This window comes from Schistocerca cancellata, chromosome 7, assembly GCF_023864275.1.
Source record: "Schistocerca cancellata isolate TAMUIC-IGC-003103 chromosome 7, iqSchCanc2.1, whole genome shotgun sequence".
Lineage (NCBI taxonomy): Eukaryota > Metazoa > Arthropoda > Insecta > Orthoptera > Acrididae > Schistocerca > Schistocerca cancellata.
Window position 1 is genome coordinate 102,209,236 of NC_064632.1, and position 26,030 is coordinate 102,235,265.

Consider the following 26,030-nt stretch of genomic DNA (forward strand, 5'->3'; position numbering starts at 1 on the left):
TAATTGTTGCATTAATAGATTAAGATTGTTAAAGTATTAACACGCTGCGTTGTCTCGCATAAGAATTTACTGCTGCTACCCATTTTTTTTTTTTTCTGTTCACGACTTCCAATGTCGGTGGAGTAAGAGACACTATCTTTCCATGATGCAATGTTTTAGTCCTTTCCTGTCTGGTGTCCATGTTGAGGGATAATGATGAGTGAGGAGATGTCGCACAAACGGGCGCATACAAGAGCGTGCTCTTAGAAGCGTTCTGAGAAGTCGTGATACGCTCCATAGCGGCCACAACCAGTTCGTGAGACGTTCATACCAATGCTTGCAGGCACGCGTCAGTACACTGCAAGATTGTGGTATATTGCGTGATTTCGAGGATGAACATGTGCAGTATAGTTTTTACAGTGATGCGCCAGCATCGTTGTCTTGCAAGTCGGGGTGAACCTGTGAACGTTTGACTCCAATGGTGCCCTAGGGACTAGATGGTAGAAATGCGGTCATAAAGCCTACCATGCCAATGTGCTGGTTGGGGATTTAGCGTGTTGCTTGTGACTGTCACAGATGAATAACCAAGGAATTATACTTGGAAATTCGTGACATACTGTGTAGCTGATGTGTGGTGGGCGACGGAATCCTCAACAGGAACCAGTCCTGGCTTGGTCATATTACATTGCCTCTGGAAATGTGTGCTTTGATCGCGAATACTGCATAACATAGAAAAAGAAGTTGCAACTATAAATTTATTGTCTTGTATAGCCATGGCTAACCCAGTCTCTGGAGTTTCAGTGAGGCGTAGTGAGAACTCGGAGGCCATGTCATACGGCGCGCACATCACTGTCGTCAATAGCGGCGAGCAACGAGACATCTCAGTGCAACAGTAATTATGTAAGAGTATTGTATAAGGTAAAAAAAATTAATAGAGAGAGTACCATATACTAGGATAAATTAAACTTTAGGATTTTACAATAACTAGATCCTTAATAGTGTGGCGGTTTTCTACCACAAGTGTTCAGCAGAGCGCGCCTGTTGAGATGCTATTTTTCAGGTCACCAAACCACAGACCCGAGATGGAGGGACGACGGGCGAGCGAAAGTAGCATAGTTGCATGTTCTTTATAGCACAGTAAAACTTAGACCTGCATAACAACATAATTTAATTAAAAGATATAGAATGTAGATCGTTGGCAAATGGTAGTTAATTCTTGAGCATGTCTACTGTCGATCTATATAATTAATAGTAATATTAGTGCGGGCCCACACATTTAGCTGTTCATCCAGTGTAGCGTCACACACCATCTACAGTAGTGAGACCGGTCTCTATTTTGTTATAATGATAGCCATAGATTAATAACTATAAAAGTAAAATAAGAGTGTCTGAAATGACAGACCATCAATGTGTCATTATGTAAATTTATTATAACATAGAAGGTCATGGGAAAAAGTTAGGCATAAGATTTTTGTCAGAACTGTGCAGATGACGGGTATCGTGGCAATGCAGAGGCCAGCCAGCGCAAAAACAAGAGGTCTTCGGCTACCTGCAAGAAGGCGAGCGTCCGGTCCTGCAAGCTGACAGTCACCGGGTCGTATACCTGAGGGATTAGGCAGGATTCTCGCCGGGCCACAAGCGAAAGTGAGGCTGGCCGTTGACACTGACATCCGACCCACACGTGACAGCCTGCTAGCTCTCCGGACGTGGCAGCCGTTTGGAGGGATTCCCTGCGGCAGACTACGTTGTCGTGAGTACACGAAGAAGATCACATATCGTGTCAGAACCTGCGCCTCATGTGCCTCAGGACAGAAAGGGACGCTATATACTCACCTGTTTGGGTTTTTACAACTCACTAGCATTGGCCGATCTGCATACACAAAGCAGTATCGTGCCACACTAACAAATGTATGGTCTCATTTCTAACTTCTCCTCTCTATTAGAGAGCAGTTTTAGCAATCGTCGCTCCTAGTTCGATCCTGTGTGGATGACCTCACACACTTGTGGAGTCACTCGACGTGCCATCATCCCTCGTCGAATTGCAATATTGGGAAACGTAAAGTACTGTCCAGCGAGAGAAGAGACCTAGACTAGTGATGTATCCCAACAAGTAGACCTCAGAGACAATTAATCGACGTGAGAAGAGCCTATCACTGTGTCTTCCTACCGTACTGCCGTGATCATATGTGTAGGTCTTGGTGCAATCTCAACAGAGTACTGCAGATGCTCCAGCACACCCTATTGCCGTTGCAACAACGTAGCAACAACACCCGACGTTTAGCCCTATGTGATGTCAGTACTGTGAAATTTGTGAAGTGCTTCGAATATTTCTAACAATGTGATTTAGTGCCTCATTCTCAGCACAGTCGTGAACTTTGTGCAATGTGCACACACAACTTGATGCCCCATGAACCTTGTTTTTTTTCTTAAATTTCTTTCTCTACTGTTGTTTTTGTAATGTATGTTATACCTTGTATGTGTTTGTGTTTTACACTGTAATTCTTATTACAAATTACTGTATTGTTCTCCACACCATGTTTTTTTTGTATTTTGTATTTATTGTTGTGTGTATGCAAACAGTGTGCCTGAATCCCCCATAAACCGAAGCAGATACCACCACCGTCATTGTGAATGGACCATCAGTTCAGGGAACATTTTGTAAAGGTTATTCTTGCTGCAGGGAGACAGAATGAATCGGAGGTTGTAATTAGATTCTGAAAGCTCACAAAGAGATTGTTAACTTAAATAGTATCATGATGAGTGAGCTCAGGTTAGTTTAATGATTAAAATTGTTGTAACATCTTGTGCATTTAATTGCAGAGCACTCCAACTCTGATTGTAAAGAATAAATTGCTCCATATTTGGCTCACATGCCTGGGCCATATTTAGAGAGTGAATGTCTGTGTGAATCGGTGTTCGGAAGGGGCTCCCTGGGTATGGATGTGTGATGTGAGTGTTAGTGTTCCATATTAAGAAGGTGAAGTTGGCTACATCATAAATAATCCTCCGTCTATGAGCTGCATTTTTCAGTTGCAGTGATTTTCTTTATACAGTGCGGCATGTGCAGCCAGTTTGCGAGATTGTTCTTGGGCGATTGACTCACTACCTTGCTCCTAAGTGAGCCAACCGCTCACCAATGACAATCTAAAATGGCGTAGGGGCTATGAGAGGTGGCATGAGCCCCCTCTCATATTTCTATCTTACGATTTTCCTCTCTAATTGCATGCAGTGAAAATTCGCTATTCCTTCACACGCGGACTTCCCACGCAGCGTCTCTCGTCACCCGGGTGGTCCGGTGACAGGCGGGCTCTGCGTATTTGGAAAGCGTTAAGCCGACGGGTGTGAGGAAGTCGAGTGAATGCTTTGCAGACGCCGACGTTGTCAAAAGACACGCCCAGAGGGGTCTGAAGTAGCGGCTGGGCTAGAGGTTCCGTTACTTCGCAGAAACTTAGCGAAAACACTTTCTGGCGGGCTACCAGCGAGGCGTGGGAATGACTTGTGTACCCAGGCAGTTGTGGCGGGAAAATTCCCGCGCTTTCTGCAAAATAGTAACTGTGATTGGCTTGCTCAGGGCATAGCTCCGTGACGTAGCAAAATCAGCGCAGAAATTGGCGCCAAGAATCTCCATTGGTGGAATGGTAGTGCTCCGGCAATAGAGTGGAATTTTCCGCCGGTTTTCGAGTTGCTGATTGGAACGTTTAACCATGGCCACTGTCGTGGGGGCGGGAATGTTGTGTGTTCGGCCTGTATGGGTGCTCTAGGTAGTCGGCTCTCGCCTTTCGGTCGAGGACGTCGAAGCAACCAGCCATCACCTCCGGTACGCCAGATCGTGTTCTGGCAGTTAAGAAGACAGTTTGGTAATGTATGTCCGCAGCACTGGCAGATAGGGATTTTCCTAGGTGATAATCAGAGCTCAGCAGAGCGCGCCTGTTCGAATTTTTTTAACTTTGTTCTGTCTTGAGTAGCAGCAGTTAATGTTGGGTTAGCTGTGTGTCTCTCTTAAGATTTGAGTGGCAAGGAATTGGCTCCACATACCACTTCGTCTTAAACCTCACAATCTAGTTTAGGGACAACTTCACCTTCATAGCGTTTGTTTGAGTATCCAATTTGAGCCAATTTGATTTATTATAAATGTTTGATGTGTTTTTGTTTATTGTTTTGTGTTTAGTCTTAATAAATCATATTGTTATTTTGGACAGAACTTTCATTCTGTTAATCGGTACAGCAACCCATCATTTCTCACTCCGTTAATGAAACCTTCCTTTATTTAACTTATTTATCAAATTAAATTATTGCAGGTGCCAAACTCTTTTCTACTCCACTTGCAGGGTTGATTACAGTCAGTTCGCGTATATTTTTTAATCCATGTGTAACAGCAAAAGTCGGAGTTAGAATAGGGGGGGGCTTAGAGCATCATTTACATATGGATATTCTAGAAGAATTTAGTGTTAAATACACTGCTTGCCCCGGCACCTCGCAACATTATGACCGCCTACCTAATAGACGATATGTCCAGCTTGGGCGCTGATAACAGCGGCGACACGTAGGGGCGTGGAAGCAGTGAGGTCTTGGTAGGTCGCTGGAGGGAGCTGGCAACACATCTGCACACTCGTGTCACCTACTTCCCGTAAATTCCGGGGAGGAGCGCTATGAGCTCTGACGCCAAGTTCACTCACATCCCGGATGAGTTCCGTGCCGTTCAGATCTGGCGAGACAGCGCCAGCCACTGTCTTCTTTGAACCACTCCGTCACTCTCCTGACCTTGTAACATGGCGCATTATCTTGTAGAAGAATGCCACTGCGGACGGCAGACATCATCGTCTTGAAGCCAGTGTAGGATACTCTTTGGCCGTCACGGTGCCCTGCACGAGCTCGACTGGACCAACGGCTGTGCACGTGGATGTCCCCCAGAGAGTAACGCAGCCCCCGCCAGCTTGGTCCCATCCCGCAGTACAGGTGTTAGGGGCTGATCCCCTTGCAAATGATGGATTCGCTACCTCCCATCGGCACGAAGAAGAAGGTGTCGGGATTCATCAGCCCATGCAATGCTGTGCCGCTGCAGCTGCGACGTGTGCCGGTGATAACGTGCCGTGTCAGTCATAGTGGCAATCGCATCGGTCGTCGGCTGCGGAGTCCCATCGTTAGGAGTGTTCGGTGCACTTTGTGTTGAGACACACTTGTACTCTAGCCAGCATGTCAGTTTCATCACAGTTCACCGTCTGTCGTGCTTTGGCGGTCTCCCCAGCCTACGACGTCCGACATCTGTAATGAGAGGTCATCCTACCTCACGACGTTCTCTTACGAGAAAACATCATGAGCTCATATTTCATGCAGAAAAAAAATGCATTTGGAAGATACCAGTACTACATCTACATCTACATCTACATTTATACTCCGCAAGCCACCCAACGGTGTGTCGCGGAGGGCACTTTACGTGCCAGTCATTACCTACCTTTTCTGTTCCAGTCGCGTATGGTTCGCGGGTGGAACGACTGTCTGAAAGCCTCCGTGCGCGCTCTAATCTCTCTAATTTTACATTCGTGATCTCCTCGGGGGTATAAGTAGGGGGAAGCAATATATTCGATACCTCATCCAGAAACGCAGCTTCTCGAAACGTGGACAGCAAGCTACACCGCGATGCAGAGCGCCTCTCTTGCAGATTCTGCCACTTGAGTTTGTTAAACATCTCCGTAACGCTATCACGGTTAACAAATAACCCTGTGACGAAACGCGCCGCTCTTCTTTGGATCATCTCTATCTCCTCCGTCAACCCGATCTGGTACGGATCCCACACTGATGAGCAATACTCAAGTATAGGCCGAACGAGTGTTTTGTAAGCCACCTCCTTTGTTGATGGACTACATTTTCTAAGGACTCTCCCAATGAATCTCAACCTGGTACCCGCCTTACCAACAATTAATTTTATGTGATCATTCCACTTCAAATCGTTCCGCACGCATACTCCCAGATATTTTACAGAAGTAACTGTTACCAGTGTTTGTTCCGCTATCATATAATCATACAGTAAAGGATCCTTCTTTCTATGTATTCTCAATACATTACATTTGTATATGTTAAGGGTCAGTTGCCACTCCCTGCACCAAGTGCCTATCCGCTGCAGATCTTCCTGCATTTCGCTACAATTTTCTAATGCTGCAACTTCTCTGTATACTACAGCATCATCCGCGAAAAGCCGCATGGAACTTCCGACACTATCTACTAGGTCATTTATATATATTGTGAAAAGCAATGGTCCCATAACACTCCCCTGTGGCACGCCAGAGGTTACTTTAACGTCTGTAGACATCTCTCCATTGATAACAACATGCTGTGATCTGTTTGCTAAAAACTCTTCAATCCAGCCACACAGCTGGTCTGATATTCCGTAGGCTCTTATTTTGTTTATCAGGCGACGGTGCGGAACTGTATCGAACGCCTTCCGAAAGTCAAGAAAAATAGCATCTACCTGGGAGCCTGTATCTAATATTTTCTGGGTCTCATGAACAAATAAAGCGAGTTGGGTCTCACACTATCGCTGTTTCCGGAATCCATGTTGATTCCTACATAGTAGATTCTGGGTTTCCAAAAACGACATGATACTGGAGCAAAAAACATGTTCTAAAATTCTACAACAGATCGACATCAGAGATATAGGTCTATAGTTTTGCGCATCTGCTCGACGACCCTTCTTGAAGACTGGGACTACCTGTGCTCTTTTCCAATAATTTTGAACCTTCCGTTCCTCTAGAGACTTACGGTACACGGCTGTTAGAAGGGGGGCAAGTTCTTTCGCGTACTTTGTGCAGAATCGAATTGGTATCCCGTCAGGTCCAGTGGACTTTCCTCTGTTGAGTGATTCCAGTTGCTTTTCTATTCCTTGGACACTTATTTCGATGTCAGCCATTTTTTTCGTTTGTGCGAGGATTTAGAGAAGGAACTGCAGTGCAGTCTTCCTCTGTGAGACAGCTTTGGAAAAAGATGTTTAGTATTTCAGCTTTACGCGTGTCATCCTCTGTTTCAATGCCTTCATCATCCCGGAGTGTCTGGATATGCTGTTTCGAGCCACTTACTGATTTAACGTAAGACCAGAACTTCCTAGGATTTTCTGTCAAGTCGGTACATAGAATTTTACTTTCGAATTCACTGAACGCTTCACGCATAGCCCTCCTTACGCTAACTTTGACATCGTTTAGTACTCGATCACGAAAATTTGAGCCATAATTTTAACCGTACGCAGAGTGACCATCTGAAAGTAGAGCTGTCAAACTTTTGTACTCAGTAGCTGTTTGTCACTCGCTCCGCTCCACTGCAGCCGCCTAATGCCTGAGCACGAAGTACTGTACAGTGGGGTGACGACTAAGGTATTTCTACAATAATGATTTATACAACACGATGGAGATATTATCTGTCTGTGTGTCTAATTGAATTACATTGCCGCATTGAAAGATCTTTCTCTCTCTCTCTCTCTCACACACACACACACTCTCTCTCTCTCTCTCTCTCTCCCTCCCTCTCTCTCTCTCTCTCTCTCTTGTGAATAGCTCAGAAATGGAATTTTATCATTCAAGTTCAGCAAACTACCACTGAAGCCTCGGTACGTCCATTCCAGTTCACTATGAACACCTTTGGTTAACATAATTATGCTTTCATATGTTCAGCGTATCTTTGCTGCATCAGAGCTGAAATCGCTAATCATAGTACATTATAAAAACAGTTCACTCTGCAGTGGTGCGTCGAGGTAGTAGGGAGTCCGCATTTGTGCCACCGCAGCTCTCTGCATGGAGGGTCGTTAGGTTGTTAATTAGCTTTACTTATGAGATGAAATTAGGTAATGAAATGATTTGCGCAAACAGCGAAGACCGTGCTACAGGCTCTATTTAATGCGCCGTCTTTCACTCATCCTCACAACTTGCGTAGACATAAATCTGTAATCACGAAAATCGGGGACCAGGAAAATGTAACAAAATATTTATTTATTTATTTATTTATTGTTCCGTGGGACCAAATTAAGGAGAAGTCTCCATGGTCATGGAACGAGTCAATACATGAAATTATAACACTATAGTACAAACAGATAAAATGAAATATAAGTAACATATTCGGGCGACAATTCGTAAGTTTAAATAAAGAAAATCAACAATGTAACACTGGAATTTGCTTAATTTTTCAGCTCTTTCAGGAGTTCCTTGGCAGAATAGAAGGAGTGAACCATGAGGAAACTCTTCAGTTTAGACTCAAAAGTGTTTGGGCTACTGCTAAGGTTTTTGGGTTCTTGTGGTAACTTATTGAAAATGGATGCAGCAGAATACTGCACTCCTCTCTGCACAAGAGTCAAGGAAGTGCTTTCCACATGCAGGTTTGATTTCTGCCTAGTATTAACTGAGTGAAAGCTGATAACTCTTGAGAATAAACTAATATTGCTAACAACAAACGACATTAAAGAAAATATATACTATGAGGGCAACGTCATAATTCCCAGACTATTGAAATGGGGTCGACAAGAGGTTCTCGAACTTACACCACACATAGCTCAAACAGCCCGTTTTTGAGCCAAAAATACCCTTTTTGAATCAGAAGAATTACCCCAAAAAATAATACCATATGACATAACTATGTGAAAATATGCGAAGTAGACTACTTTTCGTGTTGAACTGTCACTTATTTCAGATACTGTTCTAATGGTAAATAAAGGAGCATTTAGTTTCTGATCAAGATCCTGAACATGGGCTTTGCACGACAGCTTACTATCTATCCGAACGCCTAGGAACTTGAACTGTTCCGTTTCGCTTATAATATGCCCATTCTGTCTGATCAAAATATCGGTTCTTGTTGAATTGTGAGTTAGAAACTGTAAAAACTGAGTCTTACTGTGATTTAACATCAAATTATTTTCCACAAGCCACGAACTTATTTCATGAACTACATTATTTGATACTGTTTCAATATTACGCACAAGATCCTTCACTACCAAGCTGGTGTCATCAGCAAACAGAAATATTTTGTAATACTAGAAGGCATATCATTTATATAAATGATGACACCAGCTTGGTAGTGAAGGATCTTGTGTGTAATGTGTCAGGATAAAATTAAAACCAAATGGTCAGTCGTAAAGGAAGTGGCTGGTCTGCAGAAACAGGTCGAGGATACAGAATCAGTGCGTAGTGGGAATGTCCGTGTTGACACATACCTTAAACTTAACAGCGTATGTATTTGACAATCAGTCGTTCACAATTTCTAACTATTTTAGTCACAAAAACTGTTCAAAACTCGTCCACAATCAGATGTATTTCTCTCAGTCACAAAATTTTTAAGATTGCGTTTAGTATCTTCACAAAAGCTCTGACCGTAGCAGTCTTAATTCGTTACAGCTCTCTTCTTCCCTTTTAATAAAGTTACGAGGAATAATCCATCTCCATTTTCCAGAGAGAGCAGCGCTGTGTTGTAATAGTCTATGGCATCTTATCGCTGGTTGCGGGCTGTCGTGTCGCGTATCATTACGTAAAGTTAAATGTTCTCATAATTTCATCAAAATTCATAGCTTCTTTAAACACAGACTGAAAGATGAAATTAAATACATTGCGAAAACAGGTCGCAGAAAAGAGGATAGCATACACCCAGAGACCTCTTTTTCGCGGCATGTTGGAGGACACAAAAGAGAAGACACGGGGTGGACACATCTACACATCGTGTTTTGTAAGCTCGTTCGAAAACACGTTATTCTAGGTGAAAAATGAAAATATGAGTACGCAATATGTCAATTTCATGCACACATACTTTCAATATTGTTTTAACAACACTATACCGTATTGAGAATCTGGAGCTACATATGCGCCTCAGAATGAAAATGAATAAACGTAAATGACTTAAGAGTTATCATGAAATGAAGTTAGTAATTTTCAGTTTACCATTTAATCATTCCAATCACGTTGAAGAATAGTACATTTCCTGTAAATGGACTAGACTTTAACAGTGTTAGCTTAAAAACCCAAAGAACATAACGCACAACAGTGATTTTTATAATTAAATATCGCTACGCAACTTCGTCACTGACAAACTAATTTGTTTCACTCATTTACATTCCATTTATGAATCGCAACATCAAAATGTTCAGAACAGTGGGATCTCTGGTACCAGATACAGGCTAGAAGATGAGGATGAGATTAGTGTTCAACGTTCCGTCGACAACGAGGTCATTAGAGACGAAGCGTAAGATCCGATTAGGGAAGGATGGAGAAGGTAATCGGCCGTGCCTTTTCAAACGAACCATCTCGGCATTTACCTGAAATCGCGGAAAATCTAAATCGCGATGGTCGGACGCTGGTTTCAACCGTCGTTCTCCGGAATGCGAGACCAGTGTGTTAACAACTGCACCACGTCGTTCGGTTGTAGGTTTGAAGCTGCGCACTTTGACACAATGAACAAAGCAGGTTAACAAAGTGAAAACAGCAATTCAGAAACCTCTCATTCAATCCATTGCACAGTACTTTGTGCTGCGGTACTGGGCGGCTGCAACTGGGAGGACCGATTTACGGTCATCCAGTGCACGCGGGTAGTTAAAAGGTAGTACTTTCAGAGTCATAACAGCGTACTAGACCAGTCGACGAAGGAAAATCAGGGGAAAAAAGTTGTGTAGTCGCAAACTTCTGTGCAGTGCAAGGAGGGGGTTTTCCTTGCAACGTACCAAAAATTCTGACCGCTGGGATGTTTGCGCTGCGTTAGAGATGGGTTTAAAGATCACTTTTTGGTGTTTTTATAGAATAACTCGAACACCGCAACGTCTAGCGAAAATATTTCCCAGTACAAAATTAAACAAGATTAAATTTCCTACAGAAAAATTCCTATCTACACTCCTGGAAACTGAAATAAGAACACCGTGAATTCATTGTCCCAGGAAGGGGAAACTTTATTGACACATTCCTGGGGTCAGATACATCACATGATCACACTGACAGAACCACAGGCACATAGACACAGGCAACAGAGCATGCACAATGTCGGCACTAGTACAGTGTATATCCACCTTTCGCAGCAATGCAGGCTGCTATTCTCCCATGGAGACGATCGTAGAGATGCTGGATGTAGTCCTGTGGAACGGCTTGCCATGCCATTTCCACCTGGCGCCTCAGTTGGACCAGCGTTCGTGCTGGACGTGCAGACCACGTGAGACGACGCTTCATCCAGTCCCAACATGCTCAATGGGGGACAGATCCGGAGATCTTGCTGGCCAGGGTAGTTGACTTACACCTTCTAGAGCACGTTGGGTGGCACGGGATACATGCGGACGTGCATTGTCCTGTTGGAACAGCAAGTTCCCTTGCCGGTCTAGGAATGGTAGAACGATGGGTTCGATGACGGTTTGGATGTACCGTGCACTATTCAGTGTCCCCTCGACGATCACCAGTGGTGTACGGCCAGTGTAGGAGATCGCTCCCCACACCATGATGCCGGGTGTTGGCCCTGTGTGCCTCGGTCGTATGCAGTCCTGATTGTGGCGCTCACCTGCACGGCGCCAAACACGCATACGACCATCATTGGCACCAAGGCAGAAGCGACTCTCATCGCTGAAGACGACACGTCTCCATTCGTCCCTCCATTCACGCCTGTCGCGACACCACTGGAGGCGGGCTGCACGATGTTGGGGCGTGAGCGGAAGACGGCCTAACGGTGTGCGGGACCGTAGCCCAGCTTCATGGAGACGGTTGCGAATGGTCCTCGCCGATACCCCAGGAGCAACAGTGTCCCTAATTTGCTGGGAAGTGGCGGTGCGGTCCCCTACGGCACTGCGTAGGATCCTACGGTCTTGGCGTGCATCCGTGCGTCGCTGCGGTCCGGTTCCAGGTCGACGGGCACGTGCACCTTCCGCCGACCACTGGCGACAACATCGATGTACTGTGGAGACCTCACGCCCCACGTGTTGACCAATTCGGCGGTACGTCCACCCGGCCTCCCGCATGCCCACTATACGCCCTCGCTCAAAGTCCGTCAACTGCACATACGGTTCACGTCCACGCTGTCGCGGCATGCTACCAGTGTTAAAGACTGCGATGGAGCTCCGTATGCCACGGCAAACTGGCTGACACTGACGGCGGCGGTGCACAAATGCTGCGCAGCTAGCGCCATTCGACGGCCAACACCGCGGTTCTTGGTGTGTCCGCTGTGCCGTGCGTGTGATCATTGCTTGTACAGCCCTCTCTCAGTGTCCGGAGCAAGTATGGTGGGTCTGACACACCGGTGTCAATGTGTTCTTTTTTCCATTTCCAGGAGTGTATGTTTTCTCTAGGGATAACAGTTCCCACAGGGGATGTAAAAATTCCAGATTATTAAAAAATTTGCTTTGAAGGTAGTAAATTAATATTTATCTTCAAATAAAGAGAATTAAAAACAAATTTTAAATGGGGGTGTAACAGGGTGGAAGGGGCAGAAGTGTGAAGTGCAAGGGAAAGTAGGTCGCTGGATTGTGTTGGTGGACCTCTTAGGTCGGCAAACTGGAGGTAGAGCAGATGATTCCCCACTCTAATATCTCCTCCCCCAAGAAGCAACTACAGGGTGTTTCACAAAGTTACACTGACCCTCCACATAGCGCCTTTTGAATCACTGGCGACGCAGTGTGCAGATACGACTGAGAAGTGTTTATTTTGCACAAAATGCCTTAAAATTACTTGAAATGTAGATACGCTTAATTAACAGTCCTAACGCAGGTACATCACGTAGGTAGTATCTACGTAAATCTCTGTACAAAGTTCCACACATCAAATTGTAAATATTTGTACGAGTTATTTCGTCTCCTCATATAAGAGAACTTGACAGGAAATGCTGAAGCGGTTTATTCTGCAAACTAAAAAACGAGAAGCGCTCATGATGGGAGAATTTTTTTTTTTTGGAAAAAAGCTACATTTGCCCTACAGGGTGACTAAAAATCAGTTTCTCCTCCAGCAGTGTGTTATAGTGTACAGAGATTTACATAGATTCCGTCCATACGCACTACCTGCGTTAGCGGTTTCAGTAACTCATATCTGCATTTCATGTATTTTTGACGCTTATTCTGCAAAATAAACACTCCCCAGGCATTTCTGCCCACTGCATCGCCAGTGATTCATAATGAGCCCTGTTGAAGACCTGTAGAACTTTGTGAAATGCGCTGTAGCTCTTCTTGTGACGTAGTTCGGTAGATAGACTGAAGAACTACCACCTGCCCAATCTTCAGTTTTCGCGCGTATGACGGGAGGAATGCACGAACACAATCCAGCGAACTGCCTTCCGCCGCATCTCCCCTCCACTGCTACATCCCAGAATACAGTTTATTCATTAACACGGCTCTATTGCGTTTATATGTGGTACAAACATTTAACATTTATTTTTAATCCACTTCATGTAAAGACAAATATTAATTTTATGCCTTTAGTACAATATTTTTTATAACCCTCGATTTTTCCATCCCCTGAATGCGGAAATTATTGGTCGTAGAGAAAACACGAATAGGATCTTTTTTGTATAAAATTTAAGGTAGTTCAATGTCACATCGGAATTTTTTTTTTTTTTTTTGCTAAACACGTGTTTTCGATGTATTCAAGAAAATAAGTGAGTTTTAATCTCCACGGCGCTCACATCCAAGTGGTCAAGATCTTTAGTATGTTACTCAGGACATTCTCTACTAGCGCTGCAAAAGTTTTCGACTTCACTATTTTTCCCCCTAGTCGACTGTTTTTGGTCTTCGTTCATCGGATTATACTACTAGAATTATGATCCAAATTTTCGTGCAAGATCGATTGCCAGTACTGATATCTTGCAAGTATGTATTTTGTTTCCCTCCCTAAAGCATGAGGTCGAGATAGTAACGTTCTCTTTGAACTCCCTCATTCGTTATTTTATCAGCCTATTTCATTTTCAGTATTTTCTCCGCAACAGCTTTTCAAAAATATCCCCATATTTTTCCTCTTCGTTTATGACTTTGCATGATGCGATGTCATATAGTACCGTGCTGCAGTCTAAACAGTTACTGATTATCTTAATTATGTGTGATTATTTTATATCAACAAGCTTCATCTTTTCAACATATCTTTTATTCGCCGTTCATTTCATATTTTCTCCACAAAGCTGGCAATTCTTGTCACCACATTTCTTAACTTCTCAAAAGGTTTTACAGGTTCTGATGTCATTTTCTTATTATTACTGGATGAGTACCCGACATTGCCTGCGTATGTAATTTTTCCAATTCTATTAGACTATCTCCTGCACTCAACTCTTTTTCTCCCAGTCTCCTTTGTCCCTTCCTCTCCATCCGTCTTTTCGCCCCTCTTGCTGTCTACTTCCTCCACCCCCTCGCTCTCTGTAAATTTCTTCCAGGCCCTCTCTCTCTGCCCATCTGCTACTCCCCCTCCCTCCACCGATCTGCATCTCCTCTATACCACCTCCTCTCTGTCTATTCCACCTATTCTGCTCCTTCCTCCTCAGTCCATCTCCTCCTCCACTCTCTAAGTCAATCTCTCCCTACCCCCATAAATCCCCCTCACCACACTATCCCCTCCTCTCCTTCCATCTCACAGTCTGTCTCCTCTTCCCATCCTCACAATCCATCCCCTCATCCAATCTCTCTCTGTCTATTCCTCCTCTTCCCTTTCTCTGTCCATTTCCTCCTCCCTGTCACTCTGTCAATTTCCTTCTCCTCCTTCTGTGAGTCGGCATCCTCCTCCACCTCTCTGCTCTATCTCCTCCTTTTCCCTCCTCTCCTGGTCTCCTCCTCCATCCTCTCTCTGTCCATCTCTGTCCATCCTCATTCATTCCTCTGTCTATTTCCCTCTCCCTCTTTTTACGTCCATTTCTTCTCCCCCATATCTGTGTGCACTCTCTCCCTCCCTCTCACTGTCTGCCAATCTTTTCCTTCCCGTATTCTCCCTCCATGTAATCAACCTCAGTCTCCAGTAGTGAGTAATATGTTTATGAAGTGTGGCTGAAATCGAACATGCGGTTTAGCAGGAGATTTTTATCATGTCTTTGGTCGCACATGTACATGTCACAAATATCCACTCTCAGTTAACGTATTTTACACATATTCGTACACTTATTTCGCCTGTGTCACAGAAAATTTCGCTCTACAGTTTCGTTGTCACGTAGTTCAATGTTTATGATGTCATATCTCCTGAACTACACCTGAACTACGTGTCGTACAATAATACAGTTTTGGAAGTAAATTCAGCGGTATATGTGATATTGTTTGTGAAGTGTGTCACAAGTATTTTTAGTAGTAGTGAATAAGTAATAAATTAAAACATCTTGCCTGATGCGGCAGTTTTATTACATATAATGCGAGAATGTAGTAAGCGAATAATTCTTTTCCCCATTTTGTGAGGTTAGTCAGCGAGAAAAAGTTTCATAAGAGGGTAAAGTTTTTTGTAAGTCACTAAGTGGTCTCAGTCTCCAATAATGGATGAATAATATCTCGGTATTCACGCGTCGTGGGCCACACATATTCTCAAATGCTACCACCATCCCCTACAGGTAGCTCGGTATTACCCCTACGGCGATTCTTTCCTGATAGCAAGTGATTTTTGTACAAAGCTTGGTTGAAATCCGTCCTGTAGTTTAGGAGGAGATGTGGAAATTCCGGACATACATTTTTATGTAGGTTTCCATTCAAAGATCACACTAAGTCTTGCCTGAATAACAACGCTCTCAGATGAAAACTTTATCACAGACTGATAATATTTATGGAACCTGACGGAATCTTCTTGTTTGCTGATTCTCATGAATCGCATGTTCACCTCAGTCATTCCTAACTGGAAGAGAGGACGTTCCTTGTGTGAGCTGTAGCTCGATTGCTCACTGTTCGTAGTATCTGTGCTGAAATTGCATAGGGCACGGCCTTCCGACCAATCTTGTACATGCTCATTTCCGACCGCGAATAGTTGGCTTTGTACGCTATTGATATAGTGCATGAATGCCAACACATTCCAACGTTGGCTGCACTTCGCCTCTGGTAACCTGCACACGTGGGCCTACGAGTGTCGCCTTCAACTCAGTGCAAAAAAGACTCAGTACTTGGCAGTTACTCGTCACCCTATCCCTGCAGAGCAGCATCCCTTCAGCATCGCAGGCAGCACTGTTCCACGAAGCGTAGAGTTACATATCCTCGTGTGATGCTACACCGCCATCTAACGTGCTGCTAGTACAACTGAGACGTCAAGGAACAAAGCTATCGTCCACTACGTAAGTTGTACCCATTGCAACCATAATCCACCCTATCGATCCACCTTGGTGTTACATTACACAAGGCATCACTCCATACTGTACTGTAACACACTGCCGTTCTCTGGGACCAAACCACCGAAATGGGAATATACTGCACAATGTAAAGCATCCGAACACCAGTATGCAATGCATAATTCACCTCTATGGGTCACGACAGGCGGACGCTGCAATACAAAATGGACCGAGGATTGTTGATTCGTCAGTAGAGAAGTAACAGCATAATGGATCGGTCAGGGGAGGTCCGTGATTTCGAACGTGGTCTACTGATTGGACGTCACCCACGTAACAAATCCATCAGGGACATTTATACCCCTGTGGAGCTGCCCAAATTATCTGTTGTGATGTGACTGTGAAATGGAAACGTGAAGGAAAACCACAGGTAAACCAGTGCCAAGCAGACTATATACAGTGACGCACTGGGATCCTCGAGCGGTGAGATGGGTGGGTTGTAAAAGCACAGAAAACTACTGAAAGGAATCACTCGTAAGCCTCAAGCTGGCACCAGGTGTCCAGCTGCCACAATACGTGTGAGTGCGGAGTTAAAGAGTGGTCTACAATGGTAGAGTAGCTCCTCACAAGCCATAAATTTCTGTAGTCAGAGCTATGTGACAGTTGAGATTCTCGACTGTGGATGAAAACGTAATTGTAATGAAGAATCACGTAACGACCTGTGGCAATGCGACGGAAGGGGCTGGCTCTGCTGAATGCATGGAGAACCATACCTGCCATCACATGTTACGGCAACAGTTAAGTACGGAGGAAGTAATATTAGGCCCGCCCGGCTAGTCGCGCGGTCTAACACGCTGCTTCCTAAGCGGGAAAGCGTGCCGGTCCCCAGCACGAATCCGCCCGGCGGATTAGTGTCGAGGTCTGGTGCGCCGGCCAGCCTGCGGATGGTTTTTAAGGCGGTCTTCCATCTGCCTCGGCGAAAGCACAATAACCCTGGGTTCGGTGTGGGGCGGCGGTGGGGTGGGTGGACTGCTGTGGCCTGTTGTGGGGTTGTGAAACACTGAGGGCTATGGCAGGGCGAAGTCACTCCTTCGTTTCTAGGTCCCCGGTTTAATATACAATACAAGTAATATTACAATATTTTTTGTGATTAGGGTGAAGTCTCCTAAATGCACCTAATAAAAAACAAAATGCAGAAGGATACTAACACATTTTCCAGCATTTTGTACTGCATACGGCAGAGTAACAATTCGCAAACAACGATTGTATGACCATATTAATACTCCCTGATACAAACCACCATCTGTGAGCCAATGGTTTTTTTAAACAATAACGTTCCTCAAATAGACTGGTCTGGCCCTGTCCAAGACTCCTGGGATGAGTTATCACTTCGACTTAGCTCCAGATCCCAGCTGCCTACATCACTACCATCTTTGTTCTGGCTTTTGAGGAAGAATAGGATGCCATTTCTGCATGGACATTCAGACACCTCACTGCATGTGTCTCCAGCAGAGTTCAATCCGTTATAAAGGCGGGTGGGAGACACTCCCGTTACTAATATACTGATAGATGTCCGGATATTTCTGATCAGATAGTGAACAGACGGCACATGGAGTGCAAACCCGCGCTCTGCACTTTGTTCTGCACATACCCAGAACTTTTCCAGCTCTTTAGGTACACGAAATGGCTCAGATCTCACATCTGAAGGATAATTTTACAGCAGATGTGGGTATCGTTTCCAAGTAAACAGGGCGGTCGCTCAACGAAAAGGTTCAGGCGCTATGCCCAAATAATTCACCGTAGCGTCGCTACACGATGATCACAACAGCTGCCGGCATAGGCAGCTCTTTATAACTCAAGAGAAACTGGATACACAAGAAAACAATCATAACTGATGTACAAAAGAGAAATCAGGAAAGATGAGAGGCGATAAACATTTACATGTTTCTAACTGCAAAAATAGCCTGAGAATTATAAACAACTCCTTGAAGATAAGTGGCAGGATCTGACCTTTCCTACATTGACCTCCATTCCATACTCCTTTCACAATTTCACCAAGTTCTTCCTCATAAATTGCGGATCTTCCTCTGACTCATCAAATACTTCTTTCCCTTCTACACACATAATTGCCTTGAACCTTTCTCCTGTTGTTTTTTGTTAGTTTCTCAGTATTAATTTTGTAGAGAACTGGTGAAAAATAACCCCCACTTCAACATATCTTACAGTACCCATCACAGCTGTTTCCTCGTCGATAATCCTTACTAAAACTTCTCTCTTGTGTATAATTACATCATCATCCTCACAATCTTCAGGAAGATATTCTAGTCAGCTCTGTCAACTCAAACCAACAAATCAAATGTTCACATAACGTACGGGATTGAACAGGGATACACACACCGCAAGCACTAACGCCAACTCACAATCAAGGATCTCATAAATAGATATATAGTTTTTTTCTTAAATTTTGCCTCGCATCCAGTTTTCTCCCTAGTCAAGCAACAAAGGACAGATTAATATTACCTCATCCCTTCGTTATTAATAGTCATTATCGATAGCTTCCGACATATATCATCTTTGGTTGTGTGGTGGCACAAATGTTTACGGTGAGTGTGTGTTATCTTTCAGCATATGATTGTTGGTTGTCGGGAACGTCAGCCGGTTGCATTCCAGTAAGTTGTTTAAAGTTTTTATGCACCAGGAGGAACTGAAGTTTAACAAATCGGATGTACTGCATATATCAGATGGTTCAGATGGCTCTGAGCACTATGGGACTTAACATCTGTGGTCATCAGTCCCCTGGAACTTAGAACTATTTAAACCTAACTAACCTAAGGACATCACACACATCCACGCCCGAGGCAGGATTCGAACCTGCGACCGTAGGAGTCGCGCGGTTCCGGACTGAGGGCCTGAACCGCTAGACCACCGCGGCTAGCTACTGCATATATCCATGTTAACCTCCAGCATTCGTTGTTCTTTCATCGTCAGACATCTAGTAGCATCTCGTATTTCTTTGCTTCTCCTTTGTTGAATCCAAACTGAGCTTTCCTCAGTCCTCATTTATCCATCAGTTTAACACTCCAATCACCAGACAAAACAGACAAACCATATGAAACGGGACCGTAACTTCCTTGGATCATACTCACTCCAGCAGAAAAGTAAAGTCAGTCATGAACCTCAATACAGCAAACATCACCACGTGACAAAAATGTACCATAATTTAGATTGTGTGGCCAATTACATGCTTTCCTCCGTTGTGTCAACAAGAGTTAAACACACCAAGAATGATATCTCGTAAAAGTAAATAAACGGTCGGCGCCAAAACCGTCGGAGTTTTCCATACCATTTCAGCTAAAGGAGACTGTAGAAGTTATAAAAGACATGAAATCTAGGAAAGGATCAGGAGTTGATGGTATTTACCATGAGTTTCTGGCGCATCATGGTTCTGCTACTGTCAAATGGCTGAAGTACTTTTCTTTTTCCAGATATCCGCCACCTCCCTTCTAGAAAACTATGATTATTGCTATACTAAATCGAAACAGAGACGTCTCAGAAGTTGAACACTACCGTCCTATAGCTGTCCTTAATGTCAACTCAAGCGCCTGCACAGGCTCATTCATAATAGAATTTGCTCGGCGATCACAAAACGGTGCCAGAACAGCTAAATGGATTTAGACCATTACGAAAATGTGAGGAGCACGTGCTAACTATAGTGACTCATGTCGAAAACGGCTTTAAGAAGCTGCCTACGGTACCGTCTGGCGTGAACGAATCCTGTTAAAATTCATCAGTGTCATTCTATGTCGGAAACACTTTATTTCGCAACATATTGAACAACAGATACTTGTTTGTGTTCTCAGAAGTACAACGGCGTGCTGAAAAGTAGTGCCTCCGAGTGTTTTATGTGAAAATTCTTAAATCTTTTTAGGTAAATTAAACTTTGTTAATATTTAACATTTTTATTCTTCCTGTCTGCATATTTGTCTCTCAAAGTAGTCACCCTAGCGACGAACACACTTCTCCCAACGAGAGACCAGTCTGTTGAGACCGTCACTTTGTTGACGGAGCCACAACCTATGCTCTGCTGCCATCGCTTCATCACTACATCACTATCCAAGTAAAACCCTCGAAGATGTCTCTTAAGTTTTGGAAACAAATGAAAATCAGATGGGGCCAAGTCGGAACTGCATGAAGGATGATCGACGACAGCGAATGCGAGGCTTCGGACTGCTGCAGAGGTCGCACCGCTAGCGTGTGACCTGCGAGTGTCACTCTAAAGGAGAGGCTGCTCAGTGTGTGGATCAGCACTTCGAATTCGTGCTTGCAGTTTTCTGAGGGTCTCTCACTCACCGACATAATCACGTTACACATCGCACGTTCCACGCTATAAGTTGGAGTCTTCTAGCGGGACAGGATTCCAAATTGCGCCAGTGAAGCGGAAACGTCCAGCGAGCAATGTGGATGATATGTAAACCTTCAACCAATATTGAGAACAGAATAAAAAATTCGGAGGCATTAATTTTCAGCACACCCTCATACAGTTCTTATAATATGTACAATACGAGTATATCTGCTTTCGTCCAGAGTGTCTTTAATTTATATACACTCCTGGAAATTGAAATAAGAACACCGTGAATTCATTGTCCCAGGAAGGGGAAACTTTATTGACACATTCCTGGGGTCAGATACATCACATGATCACACTGACAGAACCACAGGCACATAGACACAGGCAACAGAGCATGCACAATGTCGGCACTAGTACAGTGTATATCCACCTTTCGCAGCAATGCAGGCTGCTATTCTCCCATGGAGACGATCGTAGAGATGCTGGATGTAGTCCTGTGGAACGGCTTGCCATGCCATTTCCACCTGGCGCCTCAGTTGGACCAGCGTTCGTGCTGGACGTGCAGACCGCGTGAGACGACGCTTCATCCAGTCCCAAACATGCTCAATGGGGGACAGATCCGGAGATCTTGCTGGCCGGGGTAGTTGACTTACACCTTCTAGAGCACGTTGGGTGGCACGGGATACATGCGGACGTGCATTGTCCTGTTGGAACAGCAAGTTCCCTTGCCGGTCTAGGAATGGTAGAACGATGGGTTCGATGACGGTTTGGATGTACCGTGCACTATTCAGTGTCCCCTCGACGATCACCAGTGGTGTACGGCCAGTGTAGGAGATCGCTCCCCACACCATGATGCCGGGTGTTGGCCCTGTGTGCCTCGGTCGTATGCAGTCCTGATTGTGGCGCTCACCTGCACGGCGCCAAACACGCATACGACCATCATTGGCACCAAGGCAGAAGCGACTCTCTTCGTTGAAGAAGACACGTCTCCATTCGTCCCTCCATTCACGCCTCTCGCGACACCACTGGAGACGGGCTGGATGATGTTGGGGCGTGAGCGGAAGACGGCCTAACGGTGTGCGGGACCGTAGCCCAGCTTCATGGAGACGGTTGCGAATGGTCCTCGCCGATACCCCAGGAGCAACAGTGTCCCTAATTTGCTGGGAAGTGGCGGTGCGGTCCCCTACGGCACTGCGTACGATCCTACGGTCTTGGCGTGCATCCGTGCGTCGCTGCGGTCCGGTCCCAGGTCGACGGGCACGTGCACCTTCCGCCGACCACTGGCGACAACATCGATGTACTGTGGAGACCTCACGCCCCACGTGTAGAGCAATTCGGCGGTACGTCCACCCGGCCTCCCGCATGCCCACTATATGCCCTCGCTCAAAGTCTGTCAACTGCACATACGGTTCACGTCCACGCTGTCGCGGCATGCTACCAGTGTTAAAGAATGCGATGGAGCTCCGTATGCCACGGCAAACTGGCTGACACTGACGGCGGCGGTGCACAAATGCTGCGCAGCTAGCGCCATTCGACGGCCAACACCGCGGTTCCTGGTGTGTCCGCTGTGCCGTGCGTGTGATCATTGCTTGTACAGCCCTCTCGCAGTGTCCGGAGCAAGTATGGTGGGTCTGACACACCGGTGTCAATGTGTTCTTTTTTCCATTTCCAGGAGTGTACATGTTCATAGGAGCCGCCATGGACTCCGTTGCAACAGTCCGCACATCATCATCTTTAGCTGTTTCAAACTCAATGCTGAATACTGCTGTTCCGTCTATCTAAATAGTGCTCACCCTAAAAGCAATTGACACACAGCCCAATAAGCTATGCGTGTTATCACAGTACATATTCATTCCGCTAATGCGCGCTGGCTGCCGGTTCGTAGCAATATTTCACCGCCATCCGGGATAAGATTATATTCATTGCTGAACGTACGGACAAAAAATAAATATGCAATTCAGAATTACCAATTCATTCAGAAATTTCACTGTCAGAATCACAGCGACTGATGTCTAGAAAACTACCGTAGCTCACAGCAGTCAGCCTGCAGGACAGGCATTTCAACATGCAGGATGCCTCGAACAATCAGTGGCAAGAGCACACTTCCAACAAGCATCACCAGATAACTAAAATTGAAATTTATGTAAAATATCATGTTACCGCCTTGAGATGCTGATAAAATACATTTTTACACAACCAATTTCAGTCATTAACCATCATCAGGTCTATAATAACGTTCACAGCATCACGGTATGCTAAATATAAAATTATTGACGTCAGGTGATGAAACCATGAATTATACACTGTTTTTCATATCGTAATATAAATTAACAAGGGGAACAGCTTTATTAAAGTTAGATATAGTGGGAATTAGCGAATTTCGCTGGCAGGAGGAACAACACTTCTGGTCAGATGAATACAGAGTTACAAATGCAAAATCAAATAGGGGTAATGCAGGAGTAGGTTTAATAATGAATAAAAAAGTACGAGCGCGGGTAAACTACTACGAACACCACATTATTGTAGCCAAGATAGACACGAATCCCACGCCTATCGCAGTAGTACAAGTATATATCCCAACCAGCTCCGCAGATCACAAAGAGATTGAAGAAATGTATGACGAGATAAGGGAAATTATTCAGATAGTGAAGGGAGACAAAAATTTAATAGTCATGAGGGACTGGAAAAGGAGCATAAGGAAAAGTAGTAAGTGACTATCAAATGGGGATAAGGAATGAAAGAGGAAGCGGCCTTGTAGAATTTTGCACAGAGCATAACTTAATGACAGCTAACACTTGGATTAAGAATCATGAAAGAGGGCTGGGCCCCGGGAGGTTTCAAATATATAATGGTAGGACAGAGATTTAGGAACCAGGTTTTAAATTTTAAGACATTTCCAGAGGCAGATGTGCACTCAGTCCACAATCTGTTGGTTATGAACTGTAGATTAAAACTGAAGAAAATGCAAAAAAGCAGAAATTTAAGGAGATGGGACCTGGAGAAACTGAAAGAATCTGAGGTTGTAGAGAGTTTCAGAGAGAGCATTAGGGAACGATTGACAAGAGAGAGGGAAAGAAATACAGTAGAAGAAGAATGGGTAGCTTTGAGAGATGAAATAGTAGGCAGCAGGGGATCAAGTAGATAAAAAGACAATGGCTAGTAGAAATCCTTGGGTAACAGAAAAGATGTTGAATTTAATTGATAAAAGGAGAAAATATAAAAATGCAGTAAATGAAGCAAGCAAAAAGGAATACAAACGTCTCAAAAATGAAATCGACAGGAAGTGCAAAATGGCTAAGCAGGGATGGCAAGAGGACAAATGTAAGGAGGTAGAGATATATATCACTAGGAGAAACATAGATCCTGGCTACAAGAAAATTAAAGAGACCTTTGCAGAAAAGAGAACCGCTTGTATGAATATCAAAAGCTCAGATGGAAAATCAGTTCTATGAAAATAAGGGAAGGCAGAAAGGTGGCAGGAGTATATAGATGGTCTATACATGGACGATGTACTTGACGGCAATGTTATGGAGATGGAAGAGGACGTAGATGAAGACGAATTGTGAGATATGACACTGCGTGAAGAATTTGACAGAGCACTGAAAGACCTAAGTCGAAACAAGGCTCCAGAAGTAGACAATATTCCATTAGAACTACTAATAGCCTCGGGAGAGCCAGCCTTGACTAAACTCTACCCCCTGGTAAGCAAGATATATGAGACACGTGAAGTACCCTCAGACTTCAAGAAGAATATAATAATTCCAATCCCAAAGAAAGCAGGTGTTTGTATGAAAATTACCAAACTATCAGTTTAATAAGTCACGGATACAAACCACTAACTCAAATTCTTTACAGACGAATAGAAAATCTGGTAGAAGCCGACCTCAGGGAAGATCAGTTTGGATTCCGTAGAAATGTTGGAACACGTGAGGCAATACTGACCCAAGGCTTATCTTAGAAGATAGATTAAGGAAAGGCAAACCTACGTTTCTAGCATTTGTAGACTTAGAGAAAGCTTTTGACAATGTTGACTGGAATATTCTCTTTCAAATTCTGAGTGTGGCAAGAGTCAAATACAGGGAGCGGAAGGCTATTTACAATGTGTACAGGAAAAAGATGGCAGTCATAAGAGTCGAGGGGCATGAAAGGGAAGCAGTTGTTGGGAAGGGAGTGACACTGGGTTGTATCCTATCCGGTATATTGAGCAAGCAGTAAAGGAAACAAAGGAAGAATCTGGAGTAGGAATTAAAATGGAGAAGGAATAAAAACTTTGATGTTTGCCGATGACACTGTAATTCTGTCAGAGAAAGCAAAGGACCTAGAAGAGCAGTTCAACGGACTGGACAGTGTCTTTAAAGGCGGATATAAGACGAACATCTAAAAAAGCAAAACGAGGATAATGGAATGTAGTCGAATTAAATCTGGTAATGCTGAGGGAATTAGGTTAGGAAATGACACTTAAAGTAATAGAACAGTTTTGCTATTTGGGGAGGAAAATAATTGATGATGGCCAAAGTAGAGAGGATATAAATTGTAGAGTGGGTATGGCAAGGAAAGCGTTTCTCAAGACGTTTTATAACAATGAGTATAGATTTAGGTGTCAGGAAGTCTTTTCTGAAAGTATTTGTAAGGAGTGTAGCCATGTATGGAAGTGAAACATGGACGATAAATAGTTTAGACAAGAAGAGAATAGGAGCTTTCGAAAAGTGGTGCGACAGAAGAATGCTGAAGATTCAATGGTTAGATCACGTAACTAATGAGGAAGTACAGAATAGAATTGGGGAGAAGAGGAATTTTAGGCACAACTTGACTAGAAGAATAGCTCGGTTGTTATGACACATTCTGAGACATCAAGGGATCACCGATTTAGTACTGGAAGACAACGTGAAGGGTAAAAATCGTAGAGGGAGCCCAAGAGCTGAATACACTAAGCAGATTCAGAAAGATGTAGGCTGCAGTACGTACAGGGAGATGAAGGAGCTTGCAAAGATAGAGTAGCATGGAGAGCTGCATCAAACCTGTCTTTGGACTCAAGACCACAACAGTGACAACAACAATATAAATTACACTGTGAATGATGTGGTATGAATCTGTTCATAGCGTTAACGTCGATTACAGTTTTTACATGAATAAGTGCACCACCTAGAATAGTTTTTATAGGCTGACGATGTAATTTATATTATGATAACAGTATATAACTCACGGCGTTATCACCTGTCGATAATGGTTTTACATTTCGCCTAACGTGATGCTGTGAATACTTTTATGAACAAGTCTTTCAGATGATTGAATCTGGTTGTGTGAGCCGGCCGGAGTGGCCGAGCGGTTCTAGGCGCTACAGTCTGGAACCGCGCGACCGCTACGGTAGCAGGTTTGAATTCTGCCTCGGGCATGGATGTGTGTGATGTCCTTAGGTTAGTTAGGTTTAAGTAGTTCTAAGTGCTAGGGGACTGATGACCTTCGATGTTAAGTGCCATAGTGCTCAGAGCCATTTGAACCACTTTTTTTC